Below are 21,381 nucleotides of genomic sequence, written 5' to 3' on the forward strand. Positions count from 1 at the left end.
GTCTGCGAACCAATACAAAACTACACCAGAAAGTCCTGGAGGACAGAACGGCCAAAGAAGCCATCCCTCCGGACTTGACTGTCCAGGCAGTAGTGCCTCGCAAAGGTGTGCAGCGAGGCCCACGTAGCCGCCTGGCAAATGTCCTGCAAGGGGACTCCCCGGCCCAGGGCAGTAGTAGCCGCCGTGGCCCGAGTGGAATGGGCCCTCAGCCCAACAGGAGGCTCCTTCCGAGCCAAAGAGTAGCACGCTTTGATGCAGAGGACGACCCATCGAGAGATGGTTCGTTTACAAACCGCCCGTCCCTTCTTCGCACCCACGTAGCCAACAAACAGTTGGTCATCCACCCGGAACTGGCGTGTGCGATCCATGTAAAATGAAAGCGCACGTTTTGGGTCCAGACGATGGAGCCGCTCTTCATCCTTTGAAGGATGCTGAGGCGGGAAGAAGGAAGGGAGGGTGATGGACTGCCCGATGTGAAAGGCCGAAACAACCTTGGGCAGGAAAGAAGGTCTAGTCCTCAGAACCACCTTGTCAGGATGAATGGACAGGAAAGGAGGTTGGACAGAAAGAGCCTGGAGCTCACTCACCCTCCTGGCAGAGGTGATGGCAACCAGGAAAGCCGTCTTTAAAGTCAGGAGACGGAGAGGGCAAGAATGAAGGGGCTCAAAGGGAGCACACATCAGGAAAGTTAGAACCAGGTTCAAATCCCACTGAGGCATCACAAACGGAACAGGTGGAAACATGTGAGTGATGCCTTTCAAGAATCGAGTTACAATCGGGGATTTGAACAAAGAAGGCTGATCAGGAAGCCTCAAAAAGGCTGAAAGGGCAGAAAGGTAGCCCTTGATAGTGCCCAGAGCAGAGCCCTGCTGGGCAAGAGAAAGAAGAAACAGAAGAACCTCCGAAAGAGGGGCAGAAAGAGGGTCCACAGCCTTTGCTGTGCACCATGCCACAAATCTGTTCCACCGACAGGCGTATACCGACTTAGTGGAGGGACGCCTGGCTGCCAGAATAACATCACAGACTTCAGGAGGCAAGTCAAATGGCCTCAACTGCCGCCGCTCAATCTCCAAGCATGGAGGTGGAGACTGGACAGGTTCGGGTGGAGGACCGTCCCCCGCTGCTGCGACAGAAGGTCCTCCTGAAGGGGCAGGCGGATCGGGGGACCGACTGACATGCTGAGTAGCTCGGGATACCAGTACCTTCGAGCCCAGTCCGGAGCCACAAGGATAACTTGGGCCCGGTCGCGCCTGATCTTCTTCAGCACTCTGGGCAGAAGTGGTATAGGCGGAAAGGCGTATAACAGACCGCAACTCCACTCGCGCCGAAAGGCGTCGCCGTGCGAGTGCCGTCTTGGAAACTCCAACGCGCAGAACTGATGACATTGCGCGTTCTCTTCTGTGGCGAATAGATCTAACCAAGGCTCTCCCCATTGCAGAAAGATGCCTTGCGCCACGTCCGAGTTCAGACGCCATTCGTGATCCATCGAGCACCGACGGCTGAGTTCGTCCGCCCTGGCGTTCAGAGAACCTGCCAGGTGTTGAGCCGTCAGAGTCACGCCCTGACGTTCCAGCCATTGCCAGAGGCGCAGAGCCTCCTGGCAAAGGGTCCACGACCCCACTCCGCCCTGTTTGTTGCAGTACCACATGGCGGTTGTGTTGTCGGTGAACACCTGCACTACACTCCCGTTGACAAAGGGGAGGAATGCCTTCAGTGCCAGACGAATCGCCCGCAGCTCCAACAGATTGATATGGAGCCGGGACTCCGCCGGAGACCAGATGCCTCTGATCTCTGCCTCTCCCAAGTGGCCACCCCAGCCCTGGAGGGACGCGTCCGTCACGACAACGTGCTCCGGTTGGGGAAGGGAGAGGGACTTGCCCCTGACCCAATCGCGGTCCGTAAGCCACCACTGCAGTTGTCTCGCAGTGCCCTCCGAGATCAAGACGTGGTCGGACAAGTTGCCCTGATGCTGGGCCCACTGAAACTTCAGGTCCCACTGCAGAGCCCGCATCCGCCACCTGGCGTGATGCACCAGAAGGATGCAGGAAGCCATCAGTCCCAGCAGCCGCAGCGTCAACCTGACCGAAACTCGGGATAGCGGCTGAAAGATGGGAATCAAAGCCTGAATATCCCGAACCCGCCGTTCCGGAGGATAAACCCGAAACTGCGCCGAGTCCAGAACCGCTCCGATGAAAAGGAGCTTTTGAGAGGGACACAGGTGTGATTTCGGCACGTTGACGGAGAACCCCAGTTCGTGCAAGAGGTCTGCCGTCATCTGAAGGTGGTGGACGACTGTTTGGGGCGAGCCCGCCTTCAACAACCAATCGTCTAGGTAGGGGAAGACTGAAACCCCCAACCTGCGCAGATGGGCTGCGACCACCGCCATCACCTTTGTGAACACCCGTGGGGCGCTGGTAAGGCCGAAGGGGAGCACGATAAACTGAAAGTGCTCCAGGCCTACCGTGAACCGCAGGTAACGCCGGTGGGCCGGCAGGACGGGGATGTGAAAATAGGCGTCCTGCAAGTCCAACGCTACCATCCAGTCTTGTGGGTCTAGAGCAGCCAAGACCTGAGCTAACGTCAACATCTTGAACTTCTCCTTCCGGAGGAAGCCGTTGACGTCCCTTAGATACAAGATAGGACGTAGGCCCCCCTTGTCCTTCTTGGGCACCAGAAAGTAGTGGGAATAGCAACCACGCCCTACTTCTGGCCCAGGAACGCGCTCGATGGCCCCCTTGGCCAAGAGGGCCGTAACTTCCTCCTGCAGAAGTGTCAAGTGGTCCCCCGACACACGGTGGTTCTGCGGTGGCATGGCTGGAGGAGAGGTCTCGAAGGGGAGGGAGTAGCCCCTTCGGACGATTTGCAGCACCCACTTGTCCGAAGTGATCGTGCGCCAGTGAGCGTGGTGATGGCGAACCCTGCCACCCACTGGCGTCACATGGGGCCGAAAGCACGGACTAGGAGGATTTTGGGGTAGATGCTGCGGGGGAAGGTGTGGTCTGACCCCGCCGTTGTCCCCGACCGCCACCACGGCGGTTTCCACAGCCGCCACCGCGTTGGAAGGATTGTTGCGGCGCGTGGCTGGCAGCACGTGTGGGGGCGCCCCTTCCTTGGCCACGAAAGGGACGAAACGAACCCGGTTGCTGACGCTGGGTCGAGAGACCCAAGGACTTGGCCGTGACCCTGGAGTCCTTGAAGCGTTCCAGCGCGTGGTCCGCTTTGTCACCGAACAGGTGACAGCCATCAAACGGCATGTCCATCAGGGTATTCTGGACATCAGCCGAAAAATTGGCGGATCTCAGCCAGGCGTGGCGACGAATCGCCACCGTCGTAGACATAGCTCTGCCCAGCGAGTCGGTCGTATCAAGACCACACCGAATTGAATATTTCGCTGCATCTCGGCCCTCAGCCACAGCCTGACCGAGCTTTGCCCGCACCTCCATGGGGCATTCTGGCAGCAGCTCCGCGACCGTATCCCACACAGAGTGGGTGTAGCGGCCCAAGAGGCAGGCGGTGTTGCAAGACCGCAGGCCCAAACTAATGGACGAGAAGACCTTTTTGCCAAACTGGTCATACCTCTTGGATTCCCGGTCGGGCGGGGCCGACGGGAATGCGGACTGGGAGGTCGAGGCCTGGATCACCAGACTCTCAGGAGTGGGGTGGGTAGACAGGTACTTGGGGTCGTCCGGACAAGGACGGTGGCGCCTGGCCACGTTCCGATCAACAGGCGCACCTGAAGCGGGCCTGGACCACGTGCCCAACAGAACGTCAGACAAGGCTTCATTAAACGGCAGCAGTGGCTCCAGTGGGCATGACTGCGGTTTGAAGACCTCGGTGAGGATGTTAGGCCTCACGGCCGCGACGGGGAGCTCAAGGTTTAAGGCCTTGGCAGCCCTCATCAGCACCACAGAATAGGCAGCTCCCTCCACCGATGCCACGGAAGGAGGAGAGATCAAACCAGGGTTAGGAGAGTCGTCCAAACCACTGGCATCCCCCAAGTCACCTGTCCAGTCCGGGTCATACTGGCACTCGCGAGCCAGAGGGTCCTCGGACCCCTCCCAACCTTCACCGTACTCCTCATCCTCTCCGTATTCGGAGTCAATGATGAAGACCGGCTCCTCGGGGTTCATGGGCCCCATCGGCGCCGGGACCGGCGTCGAGCGACGCCCGTCCGGCGCCGCGTCCGGCGTCGGAGAAGGTAAGGGGACGGCGCCGCCCGGAGCCGGCGTCGGAACCCCACCGCCGGCCGGAACCGGCAGCGGAGAACCGGCGCCGCGCGGGGGCGGCGTCGGGGGTAACCCCGATGGCAACGGCGCCGGGGAGGCCGGAAGACCAGCCGGCGCCGATCCCGAAGACCCCTGCGGCGCCGGGGTCGGAGCCGTCGGCGGCGCCGGGGCCGGAGCACCCGACGGCGCCGAGGCAGGGACACCCGAACCGCCAGGGCCCCCAGACGGTAGCACTGGGCCCGAAGGCGCCGTAGGCCCCGTCGGAGAAGCGAGCGCCCTCATGGCCATGAGGAACGCCTCGATCTCCTCAGGCGTCGCGCCATGCCCAGGGACCGGAGGGTATGAGGCAGGCCGCGCCGGCGACTCTCGCGGAGCCGCGGGGTTGGGGTCACCCGAGCCCCCGGCCGCATCGCGCGAGCGTCGGGGGGAGTCGGGGGTACGATGACGACGCCCCGACTTCTTGTGCTTCCTACCTGACGAGCCTGACGAGTGGTGTCGACTTCCGGAGCGCCCGGCGCGGCTCCGCGACCGCTCCCTCGAACGCTCTCTCGACCTCCGGCCGGACCGGGACCGCTCCCGGTCCCGACGTGGGGCCGACACCCGGAGCTCCAGTAGCTTGCGGGACCGCTCCCGCCTAGCCTTGTTGGTAAGGGCCCGGCAGTCGACGCAGGAGTCCACGTCGTGGTCGGGGCCCAGACACCGGAGACAGAGGCGGTGATGGTCTGTGACCGACATCGTGCGCTCACAGTCATCGCAATTCTTAAACCCAGGCATCCTATCAGGCACAATAGAGAAAAAAAAAAAAAAAAAACAAGCGAAAAACTTGGTCAAAGACCGGAGTACTGCTCTTCAGATCTGCGTCCACTGGCGCGGAAAAAAGAAGAACTGACGTCAGCGCGCGGAGGCGGCGTCTATGTACTCCAGCGACGTCATCACGGCGCACGACGCCGACGACGGACGCGGAGCCGCAGGGGACGCCTGCAGACGACGCCTACCGACGCGCAGGGGTACTGCTACGCAAAAGTTTCCGGATCCAGACTGACGCCTGGGGATATTCTAAGGTAAGGAATCTAACACTAACGTGTTTCTTTCAGATTGCTATATTCTCGGGACAACACACCGATGGGATTAAATAAAATCTTATAATCTTACAACAATAAAGATCTTTATATGACACCCACCGCAAACTCAAGTTAAGTTTTATAAATTACACAAAAAAACAGAACTGGTTTATTGATGCCAGATGAAGGAAACAAACAAGTTTTTTTTAAAGAGGAACCTCGACATATAGACCCATTGTTACACTGTCACTGTTAGGAACCTATCCTTCCAGGTGGTGTCTAATTTGGAACATTTTACCAGCACAGCACCAAATTAAAACCCATAAGAAACATAAAATTAAGTCTCCTTCATAAAACCAAACAATAGCTGGAAACAAAAATGTTGAAGAAATTCCCTTAAATTAGTATGTTTCTTTATTGGTCAATCCAGGAAGATGTTTTTTTGTTACTAGAACTTGCCCCCTTCAAAGCTACACAATGCAAACCCAATAAAAATGACTTAAGTCAAGAGGCTTTGGGTGAAGTGGAGGGAACTGAGTCAAGGCGCTGTGTATGCATATGTAAATGTGGGAATGTTGTGCTTGAGAAATGCAAGCGTAGTAGGCTGTAGAAATTAAAACCTCTTCACATCTGTTTATCTACTGTATTCAAGAAGTCTGCTTCAGAACGGGTAACAGATATGGAAAGCGATAAACATGTCCTCTATTCTGAATCTACATCTTAAATGCTCCCACCGTGTGCTGTTTTAAAGCTCATTTAACTACAGCCGATGAGTGCCAATAACCTTTATCAAGGCAGTGCTTTATTCCTCGAAATCAACATGGGTGGGAGTTGTTGGCATCTCCCCGATTCAATTTGCCGAGAATGGCTCATTTCCTGTAAAAACAACAAGATTTGCTTTCTGCCATCTTGGAAAAAAAGCAAGCATCAAAAGCAACCACTTCCAAACGTTTCCTTGAATTAGGCCAAGGATTCCGGTCATACACAAACTACTTACATGGAAAAAGCCTTATGTTTAAATAGTTTTTTTTCCAAACCCAACAATCAGATGATGCACTGCAAGTGAATCTCCAAAAGGTTACAGTAACAAAGCAATATGTTTCTTCGGAGAGGAACAATACTTGACCCTTTAATATATGTCGAAAACAAAATAGGCTGGAAAATAGAAAAAGATGATTGGTGGAATGCTTGCAAAGGTTTTATCAACTGACAATCACTTACACGATATCCCCAACCCACCTTTTTTTGGCCACTGCAACACTCCTGATTATGAACAAGCATATGCAAATCAGTCTTTGTACTGCTCAAACAGCAACAAACACTACAGTATGAACTACAGGGCCACGTCCTCTTGAACGGTTACACAAGCAACTCCAGGCTTGTTTAAACATTATTGGGCCTTCTTAGTGAAGAGCAAGCACAGGGAGCAAAGGACCCGCGACTGGCTGGACATACCCATCACGCCTAGGGTGTCACCCCGAGACAACAATCTGTGATGGGTGAATGCTTATAAGATGATAAGCCACTGTCAACTGCTTGAGGTCACATTCCAGGTTAGTCTTTCTTTCTTGCTTGCCTCCGCCAGTAAAGATGGGAAGCAACCATATGCAAATCAGACTTGGTCCTGCTCCATTAGGAACAATCCACCCCAAACTGCCAGGCCATGCCCCTCTGAGAGGGACGACAAGCAACATCAGGCTGGTTTCAGCCTTATTAAGTAACGTTAGTGATGAGCAACTTAGATCCTATAGCACAGCGAACCCAAACCCACCCAAGTCCAGGCTTCCACATCGCAATAAGGGGGGTCACATCAAAACAAAACGTGTATTTCATCACTCCTCTACCCAAGTAACTGGTGTGACACACAATGTGAGTTAACATGAGTGATGAATGTAACTAAACCTCCAAGCACTTGCATTAAAATACAAGCATACATTCCGTACGTCACAGAGTCCCTTGACCACTGTCTTTAGCACTGTCATCTCCCATGTCTGTGGGAAAATGCTTCTGTGTGGTGATAATGGCATATGTTATGTTATTTTAGCTTATAATGCAGGAGGGTATCTCAGCACAGCACTGAACTCAGGTAAGGAAGGCAACACTAGTTCTGAAACAGCTCAGTCTTAAGAAGTTTTCTGAATTTGAGGTGATCTGCACATTTCTGTATGTTCGGTAGTTTGTTCCAGTACCAGGGGGTCAAATAGGAAAAAGATCTACCACCGAACAGATTTTCCTGATTTGAGAAAGAGTGAAAATGGATTTGTGCGTGGATTTATGCCGCTCAGAGATTTATGAGTTATACAGCAGATCTTGAACATTATTCTTTTACGCACTGGGAGTCAATAAAGCGAGCGCAAACGGGTGAAAAGGAAGATTTTGGATGAGGCGAGATGCAGAATTTTGCACCAGTGAAGTTTGGTAAGTAGTGTCTCATTGGTGATGGCCAGTAGGGCATCACAATAGTACAGGCGGCAGATAACCAACGTTTGGACCAAAGTTTTGCACACAGAAAGTGGAAGTAAAGGAAATACTCCTTGTAACAGACACGCCATGGGAAAGCAGGTGCCAGTGGTAGCACCTACCTGCTCTTTCATGTTCAGCGCCTGATCTAAGCGAACACACAGTTTTTTACTGTCACTTTAGGGGTTGGTGCTGTGCCTAGTTCCAGAGGCCACCAGTCAGGGGACCGGAGAAGTTGGGCTCTGCCAAAAAACATGATCTCGGTTTTGCTGGAGAAAATGATTGGTCATCCAGTTAGAGGTGACTTTCATCCCGGCTGCAAAACGTGCTTTCATATTATGGAGGTCTTTGTCAAAAGAGATATTAAGTTGAGTATCATCAGTATACGAAAGAGGTTCAAAACCAAAAGCTCTGATGGTTTCTGCAAGGAGAGGCTACATATTTATTAAACAATGTGGGTTAAGATGTGAGCCCTGGGGCACCCCATTAGCGTGATCTATGGGGCATGAACTAAAAAGACCTTGGTTGATGGTCTGGGCTCTGTGCGATAGAAAGCTTGTTAACCATTGTCTGAATGTAAGTAGCAGAGCACAGTAAAATGATTTGACACACTGTATGGTGAATGCAAACATTTCTTGTGTGTGTTCACTGGAACCTACCTTCCATTAGTCTTTGGTGTCATTTCTGCAACTTCTACATTTTTAAAATGTATTCTCCTGTGCATTTCATAGAACTATAGATATATGTATGAATTGCCCGTCTCATTTAGAAAACTTGCTGTGGCGCAGACATCTCTCCTGAGAATCTTCACTGTTCACCTATATGGTTTTTAGGTCGAACATTCAAGACCTATTGTATGTACTTATATGTGTCTGTACTTTGTGGACTCTGGGGATCAGCCCTAGGACTTGTCTGCTTCCGCTTAGGGACTTTTTTCTGTTCAACTGCCTCTATTTAACTGTCTTTTATAGGTAACGACCAGCAGAGGTCAGTAAAATACCAGAATTGCCTTCTGCCGAGGGACTCTTTTTTAAATTTTTCTGGCAACTGCCTCTATTTAACTTTCTTGATAGAAAACGACCAGCAGAGGTCAGTAAAATACCAGAATCACTTTAGCATTCTCTAGATTCCAGTCCATAGAAATAGTCTTCCACGAGCACCTGAATACAATAATATTTTTTTTAAAATCTTTTATTTTCAGTGATATGACCACCGAAAGCCCTGATTTTATATTGGTTGATTGCTTTATTTAGATATGCAAATATCATAAAAGCATTACAAAAGTATATAAAACAGCACATCGTAAAAGACTGTACATTAAAAGCAGATAAAAAGTGACAATTTGATCAGAAATAAATTAATTAAGAGAAGAATTAAATTGATATGGACAGTCTTTTTGAGCGGATCAACCATGCCCATTTTAAAAATTTGGATACAGCACAGACAATAGGAGAGGATGTATCAGTTAGTAAAATCCGTAGAGCCACCGAATACTGGCGAGTACCCAATTGCCTACAAAGCGGTTTAAGCCAGTGGGATCTTGGGCGGGCGTAATCAGGACATTCAAAAAGGAAGTGGGCCACGGTTTCGGGCCTATTAGTACATAGGGCGCAGTGGCGTGATGCCTGCATAGGCATATTCCATCTAGAGAGGAGGTCAGCTAGAGGTAAAGTGCCTAGTCTAAATTTGATAAAGAGTGCCCGGTCCACAGAAATGGTGATTATGTCCAGATAAGGCTCGAAGGCAACAACATCTTTTATTTTCAGGTAAGCTGCTGTGGAGTTGCAGTGACGCTGGTTGCTGATGAGCTTGGCAGAGACCCATTCCCAGTATAGTTTTTTTAGGGTCGCCTTCGGGGGGCAGAGTGGGTAGACCAACAAGACCCCAATCCTAGGTCGCCTAGGAGATTTTTAATGTCCCTAAGCCATTTGATCTTCTGCCAGCCGTCCGAACCCATCACCTCTGACAGCCCGTCTGCATATGATTTTAGTTCCGGAACCCTCCACAGGCGAGCCCAAAGGAGAAGAGGCCGGAGGCGGGCCTGGTCCTTGATTGCTTTACAACCCGCATCCAGAAGCACCGGAACTGTTGGTGTGCTCATCGGGATGGCCAAGAGGTCCTTTAAAAATTTGTTCTCTGCCTTGGACAAAGTCTCCATGTTGCCTAGGCCCCATAACTCAGCTCCGTAGAGTGATGCGGTTACAGCTCGGGCTTTGTAGATGTCAATTATTGGAGCTACACATTGTTTAGATGAATTGTTATACTCCTTCAACAGAGCTCCCCCCACCCTTTTGTGGCTATTGGTCATTTTGTTGATGTGGGGAGTCCAGCTCATGACATCGCTCATACGAATTCCCAAATAGTCAAATTCTGACACTCTTTCAAGAGGGATAGAGTTCAGGATAGGAGGGCGGCCAAGCTTGCGGGGGGGGGGGGGGTGCATGATTAGATATTTGGTTTTGTCCACATTGATGACAAGTCCTCTTTTTGCACAAAAGTCCTGGAAGCGGTTCAAAAGCTTCTGAAGGCCCTGGGGGGTTTTGGAAATGAGGAGGGTGTCGTCGGCAAATAACTGGGTTGGAATCCTTACGCCCCCCAAGGAGGGGGCGTCTGCTGGTTCACCAAGCAGGTGCTCTACCACCCCGTTCACATACAGGGAGAATAAGGTGGGAGCTAGTACACAGCCCTGCCGGACGCCCCTAACAACCGGGATCCTATCGGTCTTTTCCCCGTTCAGTCCCCATCGCACCTGAGCATAGTTGGCGTTGTGCAGTTTGATGAGGAGCATTAAGATGTAAGGGGGCATCCCAAGACCATACAACACCCTCCAGAGTTCCTCCCTGGGAACTAGGTCAAAGGCAGTCTTCAGATCTATGAATGCCAAGTAGAGACTGCCTTTGCCCAGCTCCACCACCTTCCAGTAAAGTAGCAGGAGTCTAAAGACTTGCTCGATAGTTCCTGTACCTGAGCGAAAACCAGCTTGCATGTCGGACAATATGTGGTTATCATCCACCCATTGGAGAATCCTCCCTAGAATAGCTTTTCCCGCCACCTTCTGGGTTGAGTCAATAAGGCTTATTGGCCTATAATTCCCTGGTAGGTCCCGACAGCCCTTTTTAAAAATTGGGACTACCTCTGCCCCCTTCCAAGACTCTGGCACAGAACCTCCCTCGATGATAGCATTGAGAAGGGCAGAGATCAACACCCCCCATTCACCCGGATAGGCTCGAAGAAGGTCCCCTGGCAACCCATCCGGACCAGCTGCTTTTAGTGGTGTTAGAGATTTAATCAGATTCGTAACCTCCCGTGCGGAAAAGAGGTCAGTGCCTCTGTCCAAGGATAAGGGGGAAGGACAAAGGGGTCATTAAGTGTGCCTTCTACGGCAGAATAAAGAGCCTTAAAATGGTTAAACCACGCCTGGGCAGTGATAGTGCAGGTCCTCAAGGTGTCATCAGGACGATTCCTACTACCCACCATGTCCCAGAACCCTTTGGCATCTCTCCCTCGACTAGCGGCCAAGAGGTCCTGCCAAAAGTTATCCTCCCATTCCTTTTTGGCGTTTTTTAGGCAGTGTGAGTATAGCCTTCTGGCCTCCCTGGTCCTAATTTGTGATTTAGATTTAACTGCTTCAACAAGCCCTGTCTTTGCTTCTCTGCATTTACGATTAAACCAGCCCTGTCTGGCCCGGGGACGTAGTTTCTTCCCGTTGGGGCTAGCTGGGACAATAAAAAGGTCACTTAGTGCCTGGGTTAGGTTACAAAACCTGTCGGACACCTCCGCCAACCCACCCTCCAGAGAGTCGAGATTATCTAGGGCTGCGGCTAAGAGCTGCGTTATGGAGGATATTTTCTCGACTGAGAGCGACAGCTTGGCCCACTTTAGCCGACGACCGCAGTTAGAGACAGATGACAGGTCCGGGACGGTGGTACATGGCGTTCGGCTCCCTATACCTTCTAACCACCAAGGAGTCATGGCAAGCGAGAGCAGGTTGTGATCGCTCTCGACGGAAGGTATAATCTCCATGTCTTTTACCGAACTCCATAGGTGGACGTCAAGAAGAATATAGTCATTTCTTGACGTGTGGCTGGGCCTATTATATGTATGTGCTCCCTTTTTGTCAGAACTAGTCCTGCCGTTGAGGGCCCTCAGGTCAAACTCCATTGTTAGGGAATTAACCTGTAGCGCTACTTCCGTCCATCTTTTAATGGGGCTAAGCTCTAAAGCCGGTATCCCCCTCCTGTAGTCATTATCCTCTTGGTCTTGGGTGGCTTCTGAGCCAAGGGGCTCAAAGGTGCAATTGAAGTCACCCGCTACCAGGGTACAGGACTTATGGGGAGAGGATCGAAGCAGATCCTCAAGACAGGCTATGTTGGGGGATTCTCTACCCCCCTTCGTGCCTCGTGCATAGATATTAAAGATGTTTAAAATAACACGTCCCTTGGGGTTTTTTAGGATGATATTAAGGAGGTCCGGGCATTTTGTATCATGCTCCTCCACCCTACAACTAAGCGAGGAAGCTACCCAAACAAGGAGGCCACCCGAGGGGCGACCCCTGCCAGTCTCTGAGTGTACAGCTGGTATATGGTGGGAAGAATATCCTGCCTTGTGTAAGGGCTCCCTACTCCAGGTTTCCTGGAACAGACATATGGAGTACTGCTCCACAAGTGCGTTCCAGTCGGGCAGGGCCAGCTTCCTGTCCAGACCAGCCACATTCCAGCTGAGAACCCTAATAGATGGGTCCGCCACAGCCGCAATGCTACAGGTCTCGACAGGGCCAACCGAGTCCATCTCTCCCAAGGTAGGACAGACAATCGCAGGCTCAATTGGGTCCCTCACCACCCCTGGTTCCCCTGTATCCACTAAGACAACCTGCTCCCCAGGAGTGGTCGGGGGTCGTTACATTCTACAGATGAAGAGGACCGGGCATCAGATATTCGGACCACCCAAACCTCCTCAGGGGAGTCAGGGAGTCAGTACCCCTGGGGACCCCAGCTCGGCATTGGCCAAACTGCATGCGGCTGGGCTACAGTTGTTGCTAAATGCCATTGGCCACAAGCACTGTTTTGGGTGGTATACACGGGGGGTTGGCCTGAGTAGTTCATGACCGGCCGCGGGTAGAAGTATGTTAAATCAACTGCTTCAACACCAGGACCAGCCGTGGCCTGCCCTAAGCTACATATTGTGTGGGCAGCTCTCACGTCTTGGAAATTAACCACCACACAATCCCCCTCAAACAGTTTTTTCCCCTGACCAATCCATCCTACCCTGCGCACGCCAAGAATCAAGCCATCCGCTCCCAAGGGAAGGGGTCTGTTGGCTTTTAACCAGTGGATGACTTTATTCTTCAGTGCCTGATGGGTTTCCTGCTGGGCGTCCCTCAAGGCGGGAACCTTGATAAGGACAACAACATATGGTTGGCACTCAGGGGGGAGATTGACTGGGGGACACTTTCGTGCCACCTTATGTGGTATAACCACTGGGCTAGGGATTTTAGGTTGGCAAATAGTTATTTTTGCCTTTAGAGCCGTGGCTACTCCCCTGACTTCAGTGGGTGGAACGACCAGTGGTTTAGACTTAGAGCCAGCCCCTCCCTCTTGCAGCTTCTTTTGGTCAGGTTTAGACTTTGCAGTCCTCACTACTGGGGGGGGGTACTGTCATGGACCTGGACAACATGGGTAGTGGGTGTCGGCTTTGCACTAGCAGGGGGGGGCAGATGTCAAAGCCTTCCCAATGGCTTGTGCATGAGCGGACGTTGACGATGAGGTGCCCTGTATTAGACCCCCAGAATCCCTTTTCCCATCATTCCCATCTGCAGTGTCCTCCCTGAGCTTAGATTGTAGTTTAATGAGGGTTTTCAGGAAGAAAAAATTGTCCCGTGTGGTCTGTTCAAATCTATCTAGCATGTCCCCCAGACTCTTGACTTGGTCAATAAGCGGTACCAGCAAGGACTTGACCAGTTTCTCAATGAGCTCTGGGGAGGGCGCCTCGTATGGTAATGGGGGTGCTGCCGGGACCGAGTAATGAGACAGAGGAATTTCTGCCGCTGGTACTAATGGAGCAGTACCCCCAGATGATCCTGGCCCTCCAGCATCCAATTGCGTAGGACCTCTGGGGACATGTTTCCTTGGTTGCTTGTGGAGCGAGGAGTAACTCCCCTTCCGTGTACTAATAACCCTTTTTTGTTTCTTGTGAACCAGACCAGCTCGCGCCTGGGGCAACGGGTTATGAACTGGTAAGGGAGTCTGAGTGGATAGTTGGGAATTGTGGCCAGAGGAGGTAGTTATGAGTGAGACAGGGCGGAGATCAACAGCCACTAGGCTAGGGCTGGGGGAAGGGGATTTATTATTAAGCTTTCCATCCTGTCAATACCTGCCCCTATAGCTGCAATCCGTGGCTGTACGGACAGGTTCTTGGACAGAGGGGAGGTAGGGTAGGTGGAGATTGGAGGGCATGTGCAACAGCTCCCAAGGAGGAGCGTTTGGAAAGAAGGGAATCTTGTGAGAGGCGACGTTCCATCATCACAATCTCCTTTTCAATGACCGCTGCTACCCTTGTAATGAATTTGTCCATTGTGCCAATCATAGTGCTCCCCGTAGTACTTTCTCCCCCGCCCCTCAGTGCTTTGCCAGAGCGGGTAGACATGTTGGCCTCTATACCCACAGGGAGACTCCAAACTCTTGGACCAGAAGTGGTGGATGAAAGGGGGATGGCCCAGCCCAGCCTCTGTCAGCCCCTGACTGCCACAGACTGCCCGCCCTTTGCTCGGGCTTCGCTCCCGTCCCGCTCGCGTCCCGCTGAGCGGCAATCCGTTGGTTATATAGGGGGCGTTGCAGCCAGGGGGGCGTGTCTTACTGGGGGCGCGGCCGTGCACACCTGTGCAGCGCAGGGACTCCTGGTCTTGAGAGTCCCTGCGGCGCGCTCCCTCGGCACACTCGAGGTGCTCAATTTCAATTTATTTTATTATGTTTTGGCTCTCGACGAGGGCCACATAAAATTCACGATACAGTTTACACACAAAGAAAAAGAAATTCAATAAACGAACACAATACAAGTTACATCCATTGGCAAAATAATCCATAATTGGTAACGTCAGACATCTCCATAGCACATTAATAAATAGCTAAAAAACCTTTAAAAAAGTTAAAAATGTGGAAGCAAAACATTTCATTTGGGGGACAGTATAGAAATTGTAGAAAGATATTTACATTAGAGATACCTAGTAGGAAACATATTGGTTTTAACCATTTAAACCGCAAAGAGCGGAGTGCCGGGCAAATCAACAGGACATGTGTTCGGTCCTGAATACTCAAATTACAGAAATTGCACGTGGGAGAAGATCCATACCATTTAGATAACAGTAAATTTAGGGGCAATAAATCGTATCTTAAAAGAAACCATAATCCACGGACACCATGTGGCATATTCCATGTGGCATAAGGTTGGGCCAACTTCATAGAATAAGAGTTAAGGAGGAGATCACAACCCCCTTTTTCTCGTATTACATTCATATCTGTTTGGAAGCACAGTTCCCACGATGCCTGTTTTAGCAGGATTTTTAACTGGGCTGGTGAGTGAAGGAACAGAACACTTTCGTCTAGCTTTAAAAGTGACACAGCTCTTCTAAAGTTCCTTACTAACCGAGAGAACTCTTTGAAGTTGCCCAACAGTTCTCCTTTAAGGAGAAGTCTCATTGAACCCGGTTCAGCTCTGGCCAAACAAGCCACCCATCGTACCAGAGCACATAATCCCTGCACCCAGCTGCTCCTCAGGCCGAAATCAAGCCTACATGCGGCCAAGGAGCACGCGGTGTTAAAGGTAGATAGGGATCTTAAAAGTTTCCCTTCAATTTTATGACAGAAACCCCAGTGCTTCAGCTCTATGAGTTCTATGCCATATAGTATCGTTGCAGGAATCTTTGCCCAATACACTTCGAGTAAACTGGAGAAGTGTCTTTTACCGGTGGCGAGATAGAGGGAATTCAAACCCTTACCATGAGCGAGGGCTTTACGTGAGGTATGCTCAATATGGAGCTTCTCGCTCAAATTGGACGAAATTATTTTACCCAAAAAGGTATAGGATTTGACAACCTCTAAAGTCTGACCCCCAATAAACCATCCAAAGTTTTCAGAACGACACTTCTTTTTCCCGGCAATACACATAATTTTACTTTTAGATATATTAATCTTCATAAAGTGAGCATCAGCAAAAACATGTAAAGCCTGCAGCCGATTAGCCAGACCTTTAGGAGTGAGATCTAGGACAAGAATATCATCGGCATACATCAAACAAGAGATGGGCCCCCCCCCCTACCACCGGAGCTATACCCACACAAGCATTCAGGGAAGCAGGAAGGTCCACAGTATACAATGAAAACAATAATGGAGCCAGGAGGCAGCCTTGTTTAAGGCCGTTCAAAGATGGAATTCGGTGCGAGAGTCCCCTTTCTCCACCTTGGAGAACACAGCACCAAGTATCAGTATGGAGAGCACGTACGAGATCCAGTAGGTAAGATGGTAAACCAAGGGCTGACAATTTTCTCCACAGCGTTCGACGATCTACTTTATCGAACGCTGTGGAGAAATCAATAAAAGCCGCAATCACCACCCCTCCTCTCACATGAGTGTATTTATCAGAGATCACATTCAGGGTGGTGAGGTTATCTAATGTACCGTGCCCCCTACGGAAACCCGTTTGTTCTAACGGCAAGATGTTATTCTCCTCGATCCAATCGTTAAGTAATATTAAAATACATTTTGCAAAAACCTTTCCGATTGAGTCGAGGAGGGCTATCAAACGATAGTTCATGGGGTTGTCCCTAACTCCCTTCTTAAATATAGGGACCAATACACTTCCTCTCCAAGAAGCGGGGACCGTTTTAGTAATAACACAGGATTTAAACAGTGGGTAGAGGATCTTACTCCATAGCAAGGGTTCCTGCTTCAGGACCGTCATAGGTAATTCGTCAGGTCCCATTGCGCCGGAGGAGCGCCTGTTCTTTATGGCCTGTTCTATTGCTTTGGATAGCACTGGCGCAAGCATGCGTGAGCGACTCCCAGGTCACTGGTGATTGGCTGAACTCTTCAGCAAAGTTTATCAATAAAGTTTTGTACCATCACAATTTCAACAATAATGATGACATATTCTCTTGTTTTTCTTTCTAGATTCATTTATTCATACTTTCAATTTTTTCATATCTCTGTGTTATATTTCCTTCATTATTCAATCATGAAGTGAAGTTTTTTAACAATCCATATCATTTCCAAACATCAAATCGGTTTCCAATGCATTTCGCCCCGTGGGCTTCATCAGGGAAATCTACAACACGAAAAATACATCTCCCATTAGTCCTATAACAATGGTGTATATAATAGCATTTCTTTATGCTAATCACAAATAAATGTCCTGTTAAACAATGCCTGAATCAACTAAAATCATGCTCGTAGTAAACATAGAAGTTACACTATTATCACGATGCATTTCATAACTCAACCCGTTGTAAATCTACATGAGTGGCCGTTCTTTCATGTTATCACCTCTCAGTATATATGGCAACTGACTGGTGAGGGTTCACGTACTACTATGTATTTACGCACTAAAGTTCACAACTATGGAATTATTAAACCACCAGCCGGTGGGAAATACTTTCCGGCAGTCAGAAGACTTTAAGCGCATTGTGCCCCTGACTTTACGTATAAACGGCAACCACTCTTCCTTCTTACCCGGGAAACGGCTAAGGTGCACGCATATCTCCTCTGCGGCTCGGTTTCTGAAACACTCGGCCGACGGCGTGTGACGTGTAACCCGGAAATGGGTTGGTTTTCGTATATTTAAAGGGGCAACTACGTTCATGTGATTCCCGAGGGGGTGCATGAATTTACAAAAAATGAGGTGTCAACCTGTGTTCTACAGAGTAAACACAAATATAAAACGGCAATGATAAAACAGCAATGAAAAAACTTATAATGATAAAGTATATAGATGCATACAACAGCACAAGTCTTTCTTCTATTCAGCATTATGTTACAGGTAACAGCTATATTCAACCCTCTCATTGATTCCATGTGGGGTCAAACTTTGTAGGAAAAAAATCCAGTGATTTTCTCGCATGAGCAGAGTCTTTTTATTGTCTTTGTCCTCTTTTCTATCAACAATTTCTAGAATGCAGGCTTTTATTTGATTCACTTGGTGCCTTTGTTCCAGAAAGTGAGTAGCTACTGCTGATTTCATAACTTTAGTGCGAATGTTACTCTTATGTTCTGTGAGTCTTGTTTTAAGTTTACGCTCTGTTTGGCCAACATATGCTTTCCCGCAAGGGCATTTAATGAGATAAATGATGTTTTTGGTATCACAAGTGCCTGTAACATTCAATTTTATTTTATTGCCTTTCATGGGATGCGTGATGGTATTGCCTTCCATGATGTTGTGGCAGTTGCTGCAATTTCTACAAGGGATTGTTCCTTTGTAATTTTTTCTGGCCTCAGTGATATTCGGACGCTTAATAAGTTCTCCCAAGTTCTTGGCTCGCGTGTATGCAAAAATAGGTTCCTCCTTGAAGATGTTTTGGAAATCTGATTCAGTTTGCAACATTGGCCAATGTTTTTTAATAGCTTTTTTCACTAAGTGACTCACTGTGGAGAATTTGCTGACACAAGTAATTTTAGCCTCTTTTTTGTTGGGTTTTGACTTTAACAACATTTCTCTGGTTTTGGTTTGGGTCCTTTCCATGGAAGCTTTCAGTATGTTTTCAGGGTATCCTCGCTTTTTGAAGCGTTGGAGCATGTTTTGAGTTTGCGTCAATGACTCCTGCGGGTTAGAGACGATTCTTTTAACTCTCAGTAATTGGGAAAAGGGTAGGTGTTGTTTCAAAGGACTGGGATGGAAACTCTGATATGTCAAAAGATTATTCCTGTCTGTTTTTTTAGTGTGCAACGTGGTCTCTAGATGATCATTCCTTTTGATGATGGTCACGTCTAAGTAGTTGATTTGGCTCTGATGGATTTCTGACGTGAATTGGATGCGAGGATCTATGGTATTTAATTTGCTGATGTTTTCAATTAAATTTTCTTTTTCTCCTTTCCATAGTATGAATATGTCGTCAATATATCTGACATACATCCGTAATCCCTGTTTCCATTGGTCTTTTTGTAAAATATGTTTTTCCTCGTATTGGTGCATAAAGATATTCGCGTAGGCTGGGGCAGCCGGATTGCCCATGGATGTTCCCGACTTCTGTAGGTACCACCGCTTGTCACATTCAAAATAACTATGCATCAGAATGAAATTCAACATTTCCATTAGAAAAATTTTTGTAGACTCATCATACTCCATAGTTAATAATGCTTTTTCTACTGCTTCCAAACCCAAGAGGTGTGGGATGGAAGTGTACAATGCTTGTACATCAATCGTACATAGAGTGATTTCTTCTTCTGGTGTCAATTTAATAGATTCCAATTTCAACAAAAAGTCAGTTGTGTCTTTCACAAACGAATCCATTGTGATTACGAATGGCTGCAAATATTTGTCAATCCATTTACCTACTGGTTCGTGCACACTACCAAATGTAGACACAATTGGTCGGCAGGGTGGTCTAATCGGATCTTTATGGATTTTAGGCGTGAGGTATAGCCTAGGTGTTTTAGGGTACTCTGTAGTTAGATATTTTTTGACTTTTTCATCAATGCATCCTCTCAACACCCCTTCTCGGATGAGGTTTTCTAGGACCATTTGTATCTCTTTCGTGGGGTTGGCATTGAGTTCCATATACGTATTAGTATCTTGAAGATGTACTGCGATTTGGGAATCATAATAGTCTTTATCCATGATTACCAGGGCACCTCCCTTGTCCGCCTTTTGACATACAATATTGGAGTTGTTTGCTATGGTTCTTAAGGTAGCATATTCTTTTTGTGTGAGGTTCCGATGTCTAATCTGTTTATGGCAATTGATTTTGTTCAAATCCTGTTTAACCATTTGTTCATATAAATCCAACGTCTTGTGACTGATTGGAGGGATATACGTGCTGCTTTTGTAAAGACCCTTGAGAGGATCGCCACTTGGTTCTTGTGTTTCTGTAACAATGTTCGAGAAGAAGTGTCGAAGTCTTAATTTTCTCATGAGTTTATAGAAACTGACGTTTATTTCCAATTGGTTGGTGCGTGTCGTGGGCACAAAAGACGTCCCTTTTTGTAACGTCTTAATCTGAGTGGTATTAAGATGCATTTTAGAGATGTTGATTACTAGATTATCTATTTCTGATTCTTTTTCTTGTCCTTCTTCGTGGTTATTTGACGTGTTTGTGGCGGTTCTTGTTCTTTTTCCGTTGTTACTTGTTCTCTTTGACCTCCTGGGTCGTCCCCGCCGCTGGGGCCTGCCTCTAAAAAAAGGCTGTGTAGCTTTTGGGATGTTTACTCTCGGTCCCCTTGTAGTGGGTTCTCTTCTGTTACTTTCTGATGTGGTATCTGTGTCGGTAGATGATGTGTCTGTCTGTTAGGTATAAGGACGATTTTGTCGCTTTCTCGCATAGACTTCTGCCCAATTATAAACTTCACCCAACTTATAATCAATAGTGTCTCTGCGGTATTTCCGCAATTTCCTCTCGTTCACTTCTTCTGTATGTTTAGTTAACTGTGATTTGATATCCTCCAATATAGTGTTCAGTTCTTCTGAAGTCATGCCTTTACTTAATTCCTCTTTTATCTGGTTAATATCTTTTTCCAGTTCCTCCAATATTTGCGATAGTTCCTCAATTATCAGTAAGATCAAATCAAGCGAACACTTATTGAGAATGGCATACCATTTGTCTGTAAATTTTTTGGAATTTTTACATAACGAAGGTTTCAATAAGATTCTCAACCCCCGTGGGATTCTTGACGCTTTATGGTACCTTAACATTGTGCTGGCATGCAACCTTTGGTTGATGATTTTCCGTGATAGATATAGTAGTTGTTTAACTTGTTGTTCTTTGGATTTCGATGTGGTGTATTCACCCGTTTCCTCTTGGATGAGGGCATAGATTTTGGTAGTTTCCTCTGTAGAGTATGCGAATGTGTCTGCCTTTGTTTCAGTTAATTTTGTAATTTCTTCGTACTGCATTTTATTTGTTGCGTGCTACAGCTATGGAGCAGAAATACTAAACAGAATGGGGTTATGGGCTGTGCACTGCTGGTTCTAATCCACACTTTTTTTGGTATACCGTGCTCCTGGGTTACTCCCCACTCAGGAGTAAGACAAAACAGAAATGGATAGCACTGGCGCAAGCATGCGTGAGCGACTCCCAGGTCACTGGTGATTGGCTGAACTCTTCAGCAAAGTTTATCAATAAAGTTTTGTACCATCACAATTTCAACAATAATGATGACATATTCTCTTGTTTTTCTTTCTAGATTCATTTATTCATACTTTCAATTTTTTCATATCTCTGTGTTATATTTCCTTCATTATTCAATCATGAAGTGAAGTTTTTTAACAATCCATATCATTTCCAAACATCAAATCGGTTTCCAATGCATTTCGCCCCGTGGGCTTCATCAGGGAAATCTACAACACGAAAAATACATCTCCCATTAGTCCTATAACAATGGTGTATATAATAGCATTTCTTTATGCTAATCACAAATAAATGTCCTGTTAAACAA

The 21,381-nt window shown here is 48.4% G+C and overlaps 1 protein-coding gene across 2 annotated transcripts in view; it reads right to left on the reverse strand.

The window, feature by feature from the left end:
- The window catches only part of MKLN1 (muskelin 1), an 808,470-nt gene that overhangs the window by 387,323 nt on the left and 399,766 nt on the right, over nt 1-21,381 (reverse strand). The window lies entirely within an intron of this gene.

The sequence above is a fragment of the Lissotriton vulgaris genome, chromosome 1_1 (assembly GCF_964263255.1).
Source record: "Lissotriton vulgaris chromosome 1_1, aLisVul1.2, whole genome shotgun sequence".
NCBI classification, from domain to species: domain Eukaryota; kingdom Metazoa; phylum Chordata; class Amphibia; order Caudata; family Salamandridae; genus Lissotriton; species Lissotriton vulgaris.